Source organism: Lathyrus oleraceus, chromosome 3, assembly GCF_024323335.1.
Source record: "Lathyrus oleraceus cultivar Zhongwan6 chromosome 3, CAAS_Psat_ZW6_1.0, whole genome shotgun sequence".
Classification (NCBI taxonomy): domain Eukaryota; kingdom Viridiplantae; phylum Streptophyta; class Magnoliopsida; order Fabales; family Fabaceae; genus Lathyrus; species Lathyrus oleraceus.
This window is the reverse complement of record NC_066581.1, coordinates 220739657-220756988: the sequence shown is the minus strand read 5'-3', so window position 1 is coordinate 220756988 and position 17332 is coordinate 220739657.

The window sequence follows — 17332 nt, the reverse complement described above, 5'->3', positions numbered from 1 at the left end:
TAATTTTGTTTTTGTCTTCATTACCGCTTTGATTGCAAAAACATCCGTTTGTTTTGATAAGAATATTTGCATTTTGTAACATGGAGATCCCTTCTGATGCATGCTTATAAGATTGGAATCTGGAAATCGTATTCGGAAGTTTGAGTGACGTAGGTGTTGAAATGTTGGCACGCCTGGGGCACGCTTTTATCTAACGATCTCTTTTGCAGGTGCTGTTGGCTATGTTCACTCACTTGCAGGTTATGAGGTGGAATACTTTGACAGGAGATCCCCACAGAGTCCAATCAGGGGCAAGGGATAGAAGAATGGTGAAAGGACGACGAAAGAAGGACGACGATCCTAGAGGGTAATCAAGAAGACTCTTCAAAGTCTGAGGACTGGAAAGTTTGTATGAATCTCAGGAGTTCGATCCCCATGGGCGGGAATACGAGATGATGAATCAGAAAAGTCCAGATGAGCCTGGGAGTTCTCAAAAGTGGAAAGTCAACACTGTGGTAGGATGGTGAACACCAGTGTTCGACGAATCGAAGGACAGCCCGTGTCCGATAGGCCGTATTTCCCCAATGGGTTTAAGAGTGTCATCTCCCTAGCAGATTCGAGATCGGTGCCTCCTCAGCAAGCCTGAAGGTCACCATATCCCCAGCGGAGTTGTGATTGTTTTCCAAGCCTGAAGCTGTCTTCCCAGCAGAGGTTGTGTTGATGGTTTTCCCCCAGCAAGGTCCCCAAGAGGATCGGGTTTGGCGGGGCTATCCCCAGTAGAGGTAAGGATTGGTTGCCTCCTCTAGCAGAGTAATCACCAAGCAGTTCGGGTTCGATGGAGGTCGTCTCCAGCAAGGACTGTCTCTCCCCCAGCAGGGTGGAAGTGGACGTGGTATTGAAATCCTCAACATAGTTCCTGGAGCTCCCCGGTGTTATCTCTGGTGGGGTTGTGTTTTATGCATCCATCATGTAGATAAGTATAGCATATTGCATCATTGGTGCACAGCATTTTCATAATCATGGGGCATTGTGCTAAAACAAAAACAAAAACAACAAAACTCATGCATCAGCATTGCAAACGCATCCATTAGCCCGAGGCCGTGGTGATCATCCGAGAATGGGTCGTTGGAAAGAGTTTAGCATCGCTTGGATCGATTTCAGAATTGGGTTCCCCAGCAGGGTAGAGGGTTGTTTTCCCAACAAGTGACTCCGCAAGTGAGCGGGTATCCCCAGCAGTGTTACTCCCCAGAATTGGTAGCATTTTGGCAAGCTTGGATTGATTCTCCTAGCAGATGTGGGTGTGTCTGATCTCTCCATATAGAGTCGACCCCTTTAGCAGAAAGTGTCTGTCATTTCCTTCTGCGCTCCCCACTGAGTTTTATCCTCGTGGATGACGGTTGTTTCCGTTCCCTCCCACACATAATGGGATGGGTTTTCCCTATTGAGTTCTTTCCTCATTAGGATGAGTCTTGATTCAGTCTGCCTTTTTGGATCGATCCTAAATTGGCTTCCTATTGGCTGTCTCCTGTGCCTCTCTGTGGTATAAATGAATAGTTGCTCACTAACCGGCACTCATTCATCTTATCCTCAGCGGAATTTGGTGGCCTCTGCCTACAAACCAGCAGTTGTAAGTCCTATCTTTGTGGTCTTCTACCTACTATCCGGTAGATGTGAATCCTCTTTTCTCCCCTTTGTGGAGTCTACCTTTGTGCTCATCCTAGTGATGACGGTTATTATTCCGTGGTTTTCTACCTACTAACCGGTAGATGTAATCCCCTCTTTGTGGTTATCATTATCCAGTTTCGGTATTGATATTCCTTTCTCCTTTCGAATATTTGCTCCGAGTCAGCAACTTTATCCCCAGTGGGTCCTCTTTCATTCACCGTTTGCTGGTAATGTTTGTGGTTTCCCCTTTTTTGATTGGTCATCTTTGCATACCTAGTCCTGGTACCCCGATGCCTTTCTTTTTCGGTCGATTGATCCTTTAACAACCTACAACCCGGTTAGAATAATCTTCCATGCGAGGGTATTATCTACGTTTTGACGGCTATAGATAATATATCTCATGCGCTCTTTGGTTGAACTCTTTGTTTGTTCCCCAACTGAGTAAGATTCGTATTCCTTGTGGAATCGAATGGCCATCCTTTAACAAGTTTGCTTTCGCTCTCTTCAGGATGATGAGTGTGTTGGAATACAAACCAATTCACGCTTTGGTCGGTCACCTGTTTTGTGCCTACAACCCGGTATCCTTGGTGTTCCTTCCTGTCGGCTCCCTGTCGTGACCTAGATCCCCAGTGAGTTCTCCTCTCCGTTGGTGTCGATAAACATCGAGTTTTTCCTAGTTATCCATTGATATCTAGTTGTATCTCCTTTCCGGGTCATCCGTTGATGTCCGTTCCTCCTCTCCGTTGGTGTCGATAAACGTCGAGTTTTTCCCATATCGTCCGTTGACGTTTGGTTGAGTCTTGTTCTCTCTCCCCAGCATGGTTACCTCTCCGTTGGTTTCGGTAAACGTTGAGTTTTTCCTATGCGTCCGATGACGTATAGTTGCTTATTCCCCACAGACCATTAGTTAATGGCTGTTGATTCCCCCAGATTTACCTCTCCGTTGGTTTGGATAAACGTCGAGTTTTTCCCGATCGTCTGTTGATGGTTGTTGGTGATATATTTCCCCATGCAGAGTTACCACTCCGTTGGTCTCGGTAAACGTTGAGTTTTTCTCATTCGTCCGTTGACGTCTGATTGTGTGCCCTATTCCCTAGTCATTCGTTGATGTCTGGTTGCCTCCCAGCCAGAATCCCCAGTAGAGTCGTCGGTGGACGTCCTATTCAGTTTCCGGTTGTCATCCCCCTTCCTTAGTGAAGTGGCTTCTCCTCTCCGTTGGTGTCGATAAACATCGAGTTTTTCCTAGTTATCCGTTGATATCTAGTTGTATTTTCCCCAGTAATTCTCCTCTCCGTTGGTGTCGATAAACGTCAAGTTTTTCCCATTCATCCGTAAATGTCTGGTCGATCCTTTTTTGGTGTCAGTAAACATCATCTTTCGATGTCGGTAAACGTCGAGTTTTTCCCATTCATCAGTAAATGTCTGGTCGATCCTTTTTTGGTGTCAGTAAACATCATCTTTCGATGTCGGTAAACGTCGAGTTCTTCCCATTCATCCGTAAATGTCTGGTCGATCCTTTTTTGGTGTCAGTAAACATCATCTTTCGATGTCGGTAAACGTCGAGTTCTTCCCATTCATCAGTAAATGTCTGGTCGATCTTTTTTTGGTGTCAGTAAACATCATCTTTCGATGTCGGTAAACGTCGAGTTCTTCCCATTCATCCGTAAATGTCTGGTCGATCTTTTTTTGGTGTCAGTAAACATCATCTTTCGATGTCGGTAAACGTCAAGCTTCTCCCGTTCGTCCGTGTAAGACCCCAATTTTGGGCCCTAAGATCCCTCATGGCCCATATCATTCATATCATTGTCTCAAGGATCATTGCATGCCTTTGCTTCCCTCCTAGTGGGTAGATTGCCTTGTGGTTTGTTTCTTGATCACCAAGCATACTTTGCATTTGTATATCTTTGCTTTCATATGTTTATCATTCAAAAAGTACAAAAATATTGTCTGTTTAACCTTGTTGATTGCAGATGAAGCAATTAGGTCAAACTCAGTCAACAGTCAGTCAAAGCAATGGATGATGGCCATTCTTGCAGAATTTGGGCATCATGATTATTAATCAAAAGTTCATACATCTTGAGACATCATTTGAAATCAAGTCCTCAAGGATTTAGGGTTTGGAAATCATCAGAAGAAGTTCAATCAGTCCAAAACCCTAGAAAAGTCAAGCTTGGTCAACTGTTGATTTAATCAGTGATTTGATGGATAGATTTGATCTGAAGGAGTTCATTCATGCTTGTATAAGCCTCATATATCATGTCAAACCTCATCATGGAAGAAAATCAAGCCAATCAGAAAATTTTCCAGAAATAGAAAGTGGACCTGTAATTTCAACTGCCAAAAATGGAAACTTCTTGATCTTAAACTTACATCATGATACAAGCTTCAAATGAATTTTTGCCCAACATGAAAGTTGAAGATCTTGTCTTCCCATTTTCAAAAAGTCCAAGAACTCTCAAATCCCATGTGTGGTTGTCAAGATATGATCAAATCATTTTCACCAAATTTTGAACTTCAACAAGCCATATCTCTCAAACCATAAGGCCAAATTTGGTGGGGTTTTTTCCTACACATCACATTTTTCATCCTCTTTCCAAAAATATAAATTTCATGACCTAAAACCTTGCCAATCAAAATGGCATTTTTGGACCTTTTGCATTTAAATTCAAAGTTTGACCAAACTTTGACTTTTTGAGTTTTTGACTTTTTCTTGATTTGGTCAATTGGGAAATGCTTTAAACCATATTTGAAACTTGCCTCAAGCCATAAACCATCATCATACCACCATTTTCCCATCATTTTGAATCAAAATGCAAAATGGACAAAATTGGCAATTGGCTTCATTTGAACAAATCAAGTACAGCAGGTCTGCAGCACACAAAAGATGCAATTGGCAAGGTCATTTACAGCATTTCCAAGCCCAACTCGTGTACAGCTTTGCACCTCCTTTTCACTTGTTCCTCAATTAGCAAAGTTGCAAATCATGTCATTAAGCAAAAACCAACTTAGCATATGATTAAGCAAGGCAAAACAGAAGTATATAAGCTGCATTTTCTGACATTCCAACCCTAATTGATAGCAGCCACGACCAGAAACATTCATTTTGCTCTCATTTTGCATTTCTGCACTAAAGGATTTTCTGCATAAAAACTCAAAAAACCTTGAACATCTTTGGTTCCCTCATGATCCAACCAACCTTTGGAAACTTTTTGGATCTTTAAACACCAGCTGGAACTCCAGTCTTTGTTCTGTTTTCCAAGCGCATCAAACATGGCAGTTAGAATTTTAAAGGATTTCAAGCAAGTGTGAGTCAAGGTTCTTCAAAGTTTCTTCACTCCAAAAGCATATTGGACCTCTGATTGAGCTGGAAGCACACCAACAGCACTGTTTCATTGGGTTCTTCGCATCAGGTGAATTTTTCAACTTCATTATTTTCTCAAATCTTGCTACACACCATGTAGGTCTTACTTAGTAGGTTGATTAAAGCTTTGAAACATGTCAAAAGGTTAACCGTGCTGTGAGGAATAGGGATTTCATTTTTATGCCTGAATGTTGTTTTTCATCGATTTACTAAAATGCTGTGGTTTTCATGAAAATGATTGATGGAATGTGTATGTTTGCTGTTAGATAAGCATAATGGTGTGAGCAATTTTTGTTTATAAGCATGTTGAAAATTTCGATCTGTTGGAAGTGATGGAGTTCATACCCTGTTGCTCATGATGTTTATCTGTCCAGAAGTTTCATGATTAATGTTGTGTTTGGTTTGTTGTTATTTTGATGTTGCAAAATGGTATTCCATTGGCCATGCTGATTGATTGTGCCTGCTTGAAGTTGGCTGTTTGAAAATGAATACATGTGTGCTGCTAGTTAAACCTTGCTGTTGTGATTGCTTGCCCAAATTTTATGTGATGATGTTGTTGAACCCTGCTTACTATAACATGTTGTCCATGTGCTATTGTTGGATTTTATTGTAACTGCTTGATGATGAGTGCACTGTTGTACTGAACCAAACATCATGTCCAGAAAATCCAATGTGAAATATGTTATGTGCTGTTGAATGCTGTTGTTCATGTTTTGTGTTATAATGATGATGACATGATGTTAACAATGCGGCTAAAGCCTGCTGCTGTTTTTGAAACCTTGTGAGTATTGCTTAGAAATCCATGTAAATCATGTTAGCCAGGCTGCTAGAACCATGTTGCTGTCTTGAACCTGCTTGCTAAAATTCATGCTGTTGTGTGCTGTTGTCTGTTTTGTTTGGATGTTAATACACACATGACACTACTGCTGACAAAACCATGCTGCATTTTTTGAAATCCCATGAGCATGGTCCTGAAAACCATGTATACATGCGTGCTGTTGTTTGATTGCAGTAGGAACATTACCCATACTATGCTGTTGCTTAATGTTTGTTTATAATGCTAACATGATGATGGTTGTTGCTGTTGTTTTTGAAGCCAATACCCTGACAGTTATTTCCATGCCATGTGGTATGTTATTGATTGTTTGATGTGTAAACATTGCCAATGCCATGTCAGTTGTTTGCTGTTGTTTGTTTTGGTGTGGATGTTGGTAACTACATGTATACCCTACTGCTGTTTTGCTACCTGTCCAGAAATTCATATGATATGTGTTTAGTTTACTGTGTTTTGATGTTGCATAATTGAGAGTGGCCATGCTGTTACATGATTGCTTGGTGTTGCATGGTCGTGCTTACTGATTATGATATGCTTGTGTGTTTAGTTCGATGATGATGCTGTTTGCCAAGCCATGCTGTCTGCTTGATGTTGTTTGTCCATGATCGTTGCTTAACATGCCATGATTATTTGTGGATGATGATGAAACATGATGATGATAAACTTGCTGCATATGCCCTGTTGACACATCCTGCCTAGAATTCCATGTTTACGTGTGTTTTGCTGTTGACTAGATGGTGATGTTTCGTGCCATGCTGGATCTTTGATGCTATTTGTTGATTGTTGTTCATGAACATAAGTTTGAAGCATGCCTGGCTGTTGAAACTCTAGGGTTTTAGAACCCAGCTTTTGAACTCATCTGGCTGAGTTACTGTTCCATTGGCAACAGCCAATGAGAACATTTCATTTTGTTTGCCAAAGTTGTGCGTTTCAATTAGTGAAATCCATATTACACAAATGCCACTGCGTTGACCTTGGTTGACCACTAGTTCATGCCTTTTGCTCATGCTTGCACCAATTTATCATCCAACTTCAACAATTATTTTCTAATTCGTTTTTCATCCAAAAATTATGATTCTTTTTCCATGATGTTCATGTTTGAGTCTATTATTTAATTATGAATTTTAATTAATTTTTCAGTGGATGGATTTTAAAGGATAATTGATTTTCCAACATGTGTGCATAATTGATACATTGTGCCATTCCTTTTGTGAAATTCTCATGACATATCCTATGCCTTTGAAATTTTTTGTGGTAAAACTAGACACATTGACCTTCATTTCCATATAAAGTTTGTGCATTTATCATTTGTGGATTGATAGTTATGATTTTTTGAAGTTGTGTGTTGCATTTGGTGCTATACCATGATCATGCATTTTCACAATTTTTGTTCACACACTTCCCTACATCCAAATGACTCCAAATTTTGCATGAATGATCCCTTGTATGTCTAATTGATGTATGAATTTTCTTGGAATTAATCATGCTGTTTTCCATTTGATTGTGAATTTTCTTCCATACTTGGTCCTTTGTTGACTTTTTGTGCTATGCCTTGCCGAATCTTTTGTGAAATTCTCAAATCTTATTGTATGATCATGAAATTTCATATGTGATAACTAGACACCTCAAGCTTTGCATTGGTGTTAATCTCATTCATTTCTCATCTGTTTTCAAATTGATATGATTTTTTGAAGTTGACCCATGCTTGTTGACTTCCACCATGCTTAATTGAATTTGATTTAACTTCATGAATTTCATTGACTGCCTTCTTCTCATCCAAATGCCATGAAATTTGACATGTATGCTATGTTAGATGTTAGGATTGAGTGTGATTTATTTCATAATTTTTGAGATTGTTTGAGTTGACTTTTGAATGAAGTCTTTGCTGTTGACTTTTGCATGCTTCCTTTGCTATGCTTTGCATTCTTTTGCATATGAAATGACTTTGATGCATGATATAAGTTTGAATCCAATTGTGTTTACTTTCCTACATGATTGAATTTGACTTTGATTGAACATTGCTTGCTGCCTTGACTTTTTCTTTCATCTTTGACCCTAGGCTAGTCCTAGTGGTCTTCTGAGCTTATGTTGAGTTCATCTGTTTCAGGTTAAGCACCAATGCCTTGAGGATCATTCTAATGTGCTTGATTTGAATTGTTTATATTGTGCTAACATTTGTTTTGTAGGTGACTCATATGCTTGAGTCTTTGTGCCTTGCACAATTGGTCCCACTGTGTGACTATTGGTTCATTTCTTTTGGGTTTTGACTGTTGACTTGTTTGCTAATGAGTTTGACTTTTGCAGGTACTTTAGTTGCCTAAGTTCTTTGAACTTGATTGCTTGCTTTGCTTTTTAGCATTTGCTCTGAGGTATAAATACTTCTTCTTCATGTAGTCTGGAGACCCGGTCTGTTATTTGACCGGGCAAACTGTCTGAAGTCCTCCTTAAGAGGCAATGCCTGTGTTTGTTTATATTTGTCCCAAGCAGGAAAAGTCCTTCAAGTAAGGCAATTGGTGGAAGGTAGGGATAAGCAATCTATCCCCCACTATTCAGTGTGTCCTCTCTTTGCTCCCAGTACCTGGTTGAAGCAATGAGATAAATACCCAAGATCTAATCGAGTCAATAATGTGGAGAGAGTTCCTACTTTCTGAACTCCCACACTTTCTATTTGATGCTCTCTCTTATCTGAGATTGAAGCAATGAGGCACACCCCTCATCTCCTTTTCATCTGCTTCACCTGAGCCCCTCAATGGCCAGGTTAAGAGCGACACTTACCTATTACAGTGGACTGTTAAAGTCAAACCCTCTTATGTGAGCCCCCATTGTTTGGCTATAGAGTGTGTTGTTTGCTATTCATTGATTGATTGATTTGCTTCATGTGCACTTGCCTGCTTATATGTTATGCATTTATCATCATCATCAATTGCCATTTATGCATGATCATCTCATTTGTTTTGTGATGCTATCATTGTTGTTTGCCCATTGAGGACAATTGTAAGTCCATTGCTTTGGCATTTGCTCCTGTGATATGGAAGGATAGAGTGTAAGACCTCTTTGGTCACTTATATCTTCTGTTTATCTGTGTGTATGTGAGGATACAGTTATAAGTCCCTGTAAGTTGGCATCTGTTATCCTGTGATCATAATTTGATCTGCTTGGTGTTGTATGTGAGGTTGCAGTTATAAGTCCCTGTAAGTTGGCATCTGCTTTCCTGTGATCATAGTTTGTTTATCTGTTTGTGTGAGAGGTTGCAATTATAAGTCCCTGTAAGTTGGCATTTGCATTCCTGTGATCATATTGTTTCTTTTGTTCTTGTATGTGAGGATCCATTGTAAGCCCCTGTGATGTGGCATTGGATTTCCTGTGAGCATACTGTGGAGTTAACCTAAGTCCAGATAGATTGGCAGTTGACTTCCCTGTTTCATTTTTGTTTTCTTCTGAGGAGATTAGTGTAAGTCCATTGAGTGGCATCTGATATCCTGTTCTGTTTTAGGAGACTGGTGTAAATCCATCTATTGGTATCCGGTATCCGCCTTTTTTATTTCTTTGTCTGTGGAGATTAGTGTAAGACCATTGAGTGGCATCTGATATCCCGTTTTGTTTTAGGAGATTGGTATAAGACCATTGATTGGCATCCGATATCCGCTTTTGCTTGCTTTGCTTGTTTGTTATTATTAATTGCTATTCCAAAGGACACACTTGAATCATCTCCCATATGATTTCAAGAAGTGAACCTTCTAAGAAGTTTTACAATCCCATTCTCATCCATTCATCATTCATTATGTCCTAGACTTTTCACACTTTATCTTTCAAACTTGACATAAGTGTTGTGCAAACATCTTCATGTTTTTCAAATTAAAAACCTGGACTCAAGTCCTTGACTTTTTTTTCAAAACTCCATTTCATAATACTTATTTGAATTGATCTTAATCATACTTTGACTCCATTTTCATAATCATAATCAGTAACTTCACTCATTCACTTGTTTTGGCTTTGTCCATTAATCTTTTCATACATGAGCTATAGGTTTGATTTATCTTAGTGGTTGATGTTAATCTCACCTTCTGTCTTTAGTGATTGAATTGTAAGTCTTCCTCGCCTATTATAGGGTTAACCCCTCTCTGGCCAGTTGAAGCTGTTCTCACATGGTGGACGTTGTCGGTTGTATAAGGTTGAGTTTTCTCCCGTGGATAACGTAAGACCTGGGGTTTGTGTTTAAAATTGAACCTAACCCACTTTTGGAAATCTTTTAGCCGAACTACGGCGTTCTGATCCTTACCTTTGATGGAAGGTACGTAGGCAACGGGTTCATCCGTTCGAACCCAATAATAATAAAAATGTATATTCTTTTCTTATCATCCCAATCATGTTTGCACAATCTTTATGTCATAACAAATAATAATTTTTGCATAACAAGTGTGAAAAGGGCTCCCTAGGAGTACCTAGGACGTAGTGGGTGCCTAACACCTTCCCATTGTGTAATTTACCCCTTACCCAGACTCTCTGATCTTTTTATTAGTTTTCTACGTGTAAAACTTCTTAGGCTTTTGTTCGCTTTTTAGCCAGTCCTTTGGATAAATAAAAGTGCGGTGGCGACTCGAAATTTTTCATGTATCTCTTAGCTTATGATTTAATCGATAGATCATATAGCGACGAATACACCGCTACAGAAAAGTGGCGACTCTGCTGGGGAACAACCCACTGAATCTCTGGTTGGTATTGCCTACTTTTCACCCTTGTTGTGCTATATTGTTATTCTTTATCTGACATATTTTTGTACAATTTGGGATGAATGTATTGATTGTAATGTGTGAATTGCTTGATATACATTTGCTGTGTGCTTTGGTGATCTGTGAGATGAGTTCTATACCCGAACTCGAGTGCACTCTAGGATAGGAGAATGGCATAGTCTTGTTGACTGGTGTGGAGTAGTCCTTAGCCAGTTGACTTGCGAGTCCATTCACTTGGTGGAGGTCATGTTGAACTAATAATGTCACACAAGTTATTTGTGGTTAGGCATTATTCTTTCAATCATGTTCCGCAGAAGCCAAGGACCGTAGTTTACCAAACCCATCTTGGCCTATTTTTAGGACCGTAGTGCGGAGGTCGTTCAGATGTCAGTTCTGATACGATTGTCACGCGATACTACACTCATGAGAGTTTCTCTTGAGAATATTCTTGGAATACGAGTATTCGTTCCTCCGATAATATTCGAAAGATGGAACGATGATTATGGGAACCTCTGATAGAACATGGCTGGCAGGTTTAAACCCTAGTACACTCCCTTTGGGTGGTTCTTAACCGAGACTCCATGCTCGTGACTCTCAGCAAACCCGTGATTCGTGGTTGAGTCGTTCAAGCATTGTTAATATCAATGGATCCCGGATCAGGTGTAAAACCTAAAATCCACCAAAGCGGCTGGTTGATATTAGGAATGTTTGAACCGGTTCATGTACCGTTAATATCAATGGAACTTGGGTGTCGATAAGGTGAAAACCTAAATCCACCAAAATGGATGATTGATATTAGGGATACATAGAGCTTTCCCACGACCTTTGTTTGGTGTGCTTTGCTTGATCCTTGAGTGTGTTTGTTGCATTCATGCATTCACGCATTCATCCGCATTCATGTCATCAAAAGAGAAAATTTTCAAGGAACTTAAAGGGTCATTTGCAAAATTTTCAGACATGGAAAGACCGAAAAGGCATACAAAGAAGTACAGCTTCAAGCAGCCCGATGTAAAAGAGTTAAGGAATCTGACATCATATGTATTAGATCCCTTGGGTTTCAAGGCTCGATATGGGAAGCTTCTGCCGTTGCTGACTACTCAGGTGGATGAGGGATTGATGAGCACTCTTGCTCAGTTCTATGATCCGCTCTATCATTGCTTCTTATTTCCGGACTTCCAGCTGTTGCCAACTTTGGAAGAATACTCTCACCTTATTGGGATTCCTATTCTGGATCAAGTGCCGTTCAGTGGCTTAGAGAGTATTCTATCTGCTCGAGAGATTTCCAGCTTGTTGCATATAGATGAAGATCTGATTAGAGCTAATCTGACTACCAAAGGCGGAATTCAGGGTTTTCCTTCCGAGTTCCTCATTGCCCAAGCTACCTTTTATGGGAAGGCCATGAGTGAGGATGCCTTTGAGGCTCTATTCGTATTGCTTATCTATGGATTGGTGCTGTTTCCCAACTTTGACAAGTTCGTCGACATGAATGCCATTAGGATCTTTTCAGTTCTTAATCCAGTTCCGACCTTGTTGGGTGATGCGTATGTCTCCTTGCATCTGAGGAATATGAAGAATGGAGGAGTTATTGTCTGCTGTTTACCCCTGCTGTACAAGTGGTTTATTTCGCACTTGCCGCAGACAGTTGCTTTCAAGGAGAACAAGGGATGTCTACGGTGGTCTCAGAGACTCATGTCTCTCACCAATGATGATATCACCTGGTATGATCGCGTGTATGATACCGTTCAGATCATTAATTCTTGTGGTGAATTCCCCAATGTGCCTCTTCTTGGTACATGTGGTGGGATTACCTACAACCCTACGCTTGCACGTCGTCAGCTTGGGTTCCCCCTAAAGGATAAACCCCATAACATTCTGTTAGAAGGTGTATTCTTTCAGGAGGGTAAAGATCCCCAAGGCCTGAAAGCCAGATTTGTCCGCGCTTGGCGCAATATTCGCATAAAGAGTAGGAATGAATTGGGTCCAAAGAACTGCATTGCTTTGGAGCCATATACCTCTTGGGTCAGACAGAGGGCTGCTACCTACCTGATGCCATATGATCATCCGAGACCTACACTGTTGGATGTGGTTGGGCCTTCAACCCTCCCTACCCAACGTGTAGAGGAGTTGAGAGAAGAAGACCTTTCGCGTGCCTGGATCCGCGAGAGAGAGGAACTGCTGCAGCAGCTCAAGGAGAAGGATGATATGATTGAATTTCTCGAGCACCGAGTGATCGACGATCCGAACGACACTTGGACTTCTCTGCTTCCTCAGTCTTCCAAATTCTGGAAAAGGAAGTATGATCAACTTGCAAAGGAGAAAGCTGATATGGAGGCTGCCTATGAGAGAGAGATCAAGAAGTTGTACACTTCTCGTCTTCCAGCATCCCGAGCTAATAGGGATCCATAGGATGTTATTTACCTTTTCTCTTTGTAATATTTAAAAGATTGCTGTACTTCTTTGTCTTAATATTTTGAATGAAAATATTTTCCATGAGCAATCAAAATGTTTAAATATTCAAAATATTGCAAACAAAAACCCTAAGGGTTCCTTGAAAATCAAAGCATTTGCACAAGCATTTCATGCATCATTCCTGCATAAACAGGTACTCATTTGTCTGGTCTTCTGGTTCTAACCATCTGCCCTTCATTTATTTTGAAGACAAGCTGACTCACCGGTATTATACGAGGGTCAACTCTGCAAGGATTATGGAGCAATTGGAACAAGAGAACCAGAGTTTGAGGGATGAAGTCGCCAGACTTGGCGCTCTGATGGAACAACTTCTGGCCGCCCAGAATCAGCCTGCTCCTCAGCCAGCAACTCCCGTTCAGCGGACGGTTATATCAGAGATAGCTACTTCGTCGGTGCCTGTCAGTGCCCAGCAGCCTAATGCCATGCCTCCCGGTTTTCCTTGGGGGATGCCTCCAGGCTTCATGCCTGATCTGCCAGCTCCTACATTCGCTCAAATGCCGGCATCTAGCCCGGTCCCTATTCCTGTTCCTCCTGTCGTGCATACCATGCCGAGGGTAGACGACACCATTTATCACTCTGAAGCGTCTGAGGGCTCAGATGTTCACGAGAAAATGGATGCGATGAACGACCAATTCCTCGAGCTGAGAAAGGAATTGAGAACTCTCCGTGGCAAAGATCTCTTCGGCAAGTCAGCAGCCGAACTTTGCTTGGTTCCCGGTGTTAAAATACCAGTCAAATTCAAGGTCCCAGACTTTGAGAAGTATAAAGGGAACACTTGTCCTTTGGCACACTTAGTCATGTATGCCAGAAAGATGTCCATGCAGACAGACAACGATCAACTCTTGATCCACTACTTTCAAGATAGTTTGTCTGGTGCTGCCCTCCGTTGGTACATGAGCCTGGACAGCGTCAACATTCGCTCTTTCAATGATCTTGGCGAAGCTTTCGTCAAGCAATACAAATACAATGTTGACATGGCGCCTGACAGAGATCAACTCAGGTCTATGTCACAAAAGGACAAAGAGACGTTCAAGGAGTACGCCCAGAGATGGCGTGAGCTGGCAGCTCAGATCACTCCACCATTAGAAGAGAAAGAGATGACCAAGATCTTTCTGAAGACTCTTGGGTCATTTTATTATGAGAGAATGGTGGCCAGCGCTCCCTCTGATTTCACCGAGATGGTGAACATGGGGATGCGTCTTGAAGAAGGCGTCCGTGAAGGACGATTGGCTAAAGATGATGGTTCTTCCTCTAAACGGTATGGAGCGTTTAAGAGGAAAGAAGGTGAAGCGCATGCTGTGCAGTCTCAGCCAAAGCATAGAAGACCCTCTGTTCAGAGGAAGCCTGCACATCTTTCCAGACATCAGCATCAGGTAGCTAGTGTGGCACCTGTATTCAAGGATAATGCTCAACAGTATCAGCATCAGCAGCAATATCCACAACCGCAATATCAACAGCAACAGCAGCGTCCACAGCAACAGGCTTACCAGCCTCGTGGAAGTACAACCAATCAGGCTAATGTGAGCTATGATAGGAAGAAGGTCAGCTTCGACCCTATTCCGATGACATATACAGAGCTTTATCCCTCCTTGTTGGAGAGGAAGTTGGTTTCTCCCAGGGATCCTCCTGCAATTCCTGCCAATCCGCAATGGTGGTACAAACCAGACCAGCATTGTGTCTACCATTCCGGTGCTCCGGGCCACAACGTTGAGAACTGTTTCCCGCTGAAGAATAAGGTTCAAGACCTTATGAGAAGTGGAATTCTGAGTTTCGAGGACTCCAACCCTAATGTCACCAGGAACCCATTGCCTTCGCATGGGAAGTCTGTGAACATGATTCAGGAAGACCTTGGGAAGTACAAGGTGAAATATGTCAGTCATATCCGGCAGTCATTGGTTGGATTACATAGAATGCTGTGCCAACACAGTCATTTGGAGCATAACCATGACCAGTGCCGCGTCTGTTCCGTTAACCGCTTGGGTTGTGATCAGGTTCGCCGAGAACTGCAGATGATGTTGAACGAAGGTACCATTGAGATTCTCCAGAATCGCAATGTGGATGTTGTTGAGCCCGAGGTGAGTGTTATCTCCCCGGTGTTCAAGTTGCCAGAGCCCGTTGTTATTCGTTACAATAGCAACAGGCCGAAGGCTTCCCCTGCTTTGATTATCAAGCCAGCCGGCCCTGTGCCGTATTCATCTGATAAAGCTGTACCTTTCCGGTACAATCCTGTTGCTGTCCAGGATGGGGTTGAGGTACCTCTGCCGTCTACTTCCGTGACCACTATCGCTGATGTTAGTGGGTTGACCCGCAGTGGTCGTGTGTTTCTTTCTGCGCCTGCTAAGGCTGTTGCTTCTGAACTGTTGTGCACCCTGTAGGGAATGCTGTAATGTTCAGAATCCGGCACTTGATGTTGCCAAACCTTCCTCCTCCGTACAAAAACTCCCATTCTTCAGGTGCCCGAGTGGCATTGTTGATGAAGAATCTGATGAGATGCTGAGGCTCATCAGAAAGCGAGTATAATATTGTAGACCAGCTTCTACACACGCCCTCCAAGATCTCCATTCTTTCTCTATTGCTGAACTCAGAGCCTCATCGGGAATCTCTGCAGAAAGTCTTGGACCTGGCGTACGTTGATCACGACGTCACCTGGAACAATTTGATAGCATTTTGCAAACATTACCGCTTGCAACACCTTGAGCTTTTGTGACGCTGATCTCCCTGAGGAGGGAAGAGACCACAACATGGCTTTACACATCCATGAATTGCAAATCTGATGCAATGTCCAATGTACTGGTGGACACTGGATCGTCCCTTAATGTATTGCCAAAATCCACACTCTCTCGATTGTCATATCAAGGTCCTCCTATGAGGCAGAGTGGGGTTGTTGTTAAAGCTTTTGATGGGTCGCGCAAGACCGTGATTGGGGAAGTTGATCTCCCGATCAAGATTGGACCAAGTGATTTCCAGATCACTTTTCAAGTAATGGATATTCACCCATCATACAGGTGTCTCTTGGGCAGACCATGGATTCATGAGGCTGGCGCCGTGACATCCACCCTACACCAAAAGTTGAAGTTTGTGAAAAACAAGAAATTGGTTGTAGTAGGGGGAGAAAAGGCTCTCCTGGTCAGTAATCTGTCTTCTTTCTCGTACATTGATGCTGAGGATGAAGTTGGAACTCAGTTCCAAGCTTTATCTATTGATAAACCAATCGAGAAGAAGTCTCCTTCATTCACTTCCTACCGTGATGCAAAGCTGGCCATTGAATGTGGTGCAGTTGCTGGATTAGGGAAAGTGCTTGAACTTGAAGATAATCGATCCCGGGCTGGCATTGGCTATGGTTCTGGGGCATGCAACGAGCACGGTCTGTTCACGAGTGGAGGATTCATCCATGCTGATCAACCTGCAGAAGAGGAAGCTGCTGCTATCATCGAAGAAGAAGATGCAGAAGACTCGAACAATTTTATCATTCCTGGTGGTGTCTGCCACAATTGGGTCGCTGTGGATGTTCCTACAGTTATCCATAGATCAGAGTAATTGTTCATTTTGTTTAAAACCCTTCTCCCATGCCAAAAGGAGAAGTGATGACATTGTTGGCAAAGCATATATACAATGATATTTTCATTCAATTTTTGCATTGTCAAAACATTTGTTTTTCCTTTGTTTTCACTTTTTGCTTTTCTTTATGAAATCAGTGATCACAAAAAACCATAAAAACAAAAATAAAAGCTGTAAAAGCAACATTTTTCATCTGCATAATGATTTGCTTGTTTAAAATGCTGAATTTTTCTTAACCAAAATCATTATGCAGGTTGATCCTAAAACCCATTGAACATAATGATCCAACGCCATCTCCCAATTTTGAATTCCCCTGTATTTGAGGCAGAAGAAGATGACGTTGAAGAGATTCCTGATGAGATCACCCGTCTCCTTGAGCACGAAGAGAAGATCATTCAGCCGCATCTCGAAGACTTGGAAATAGTCAACTTGGGATCCGAAGATTGTGAGCGTCTAGTGAAGATTGGGGCACTTCTTGAAGAGTCTATTAAGGAAGATTTGATCAGCTTGCTACGAGAATATTCAGATATCTTTGCTTGGTCCTATGAAGACATGCCGGGTTTAGATACAGATATTGTGCAACATTTCCTGCCTTTGAAGCCTGAGTGCGTGCCTGTGAAGCAGAAGCTCAGAAGAACTCATCCAGATATGGCAGTGAAGATCAAAGAGGAAGTTCAGAAGCAAATTGATGCGGGGTTTCTGGTGACTTCGACATATCCTCATGGGTGGCCAATA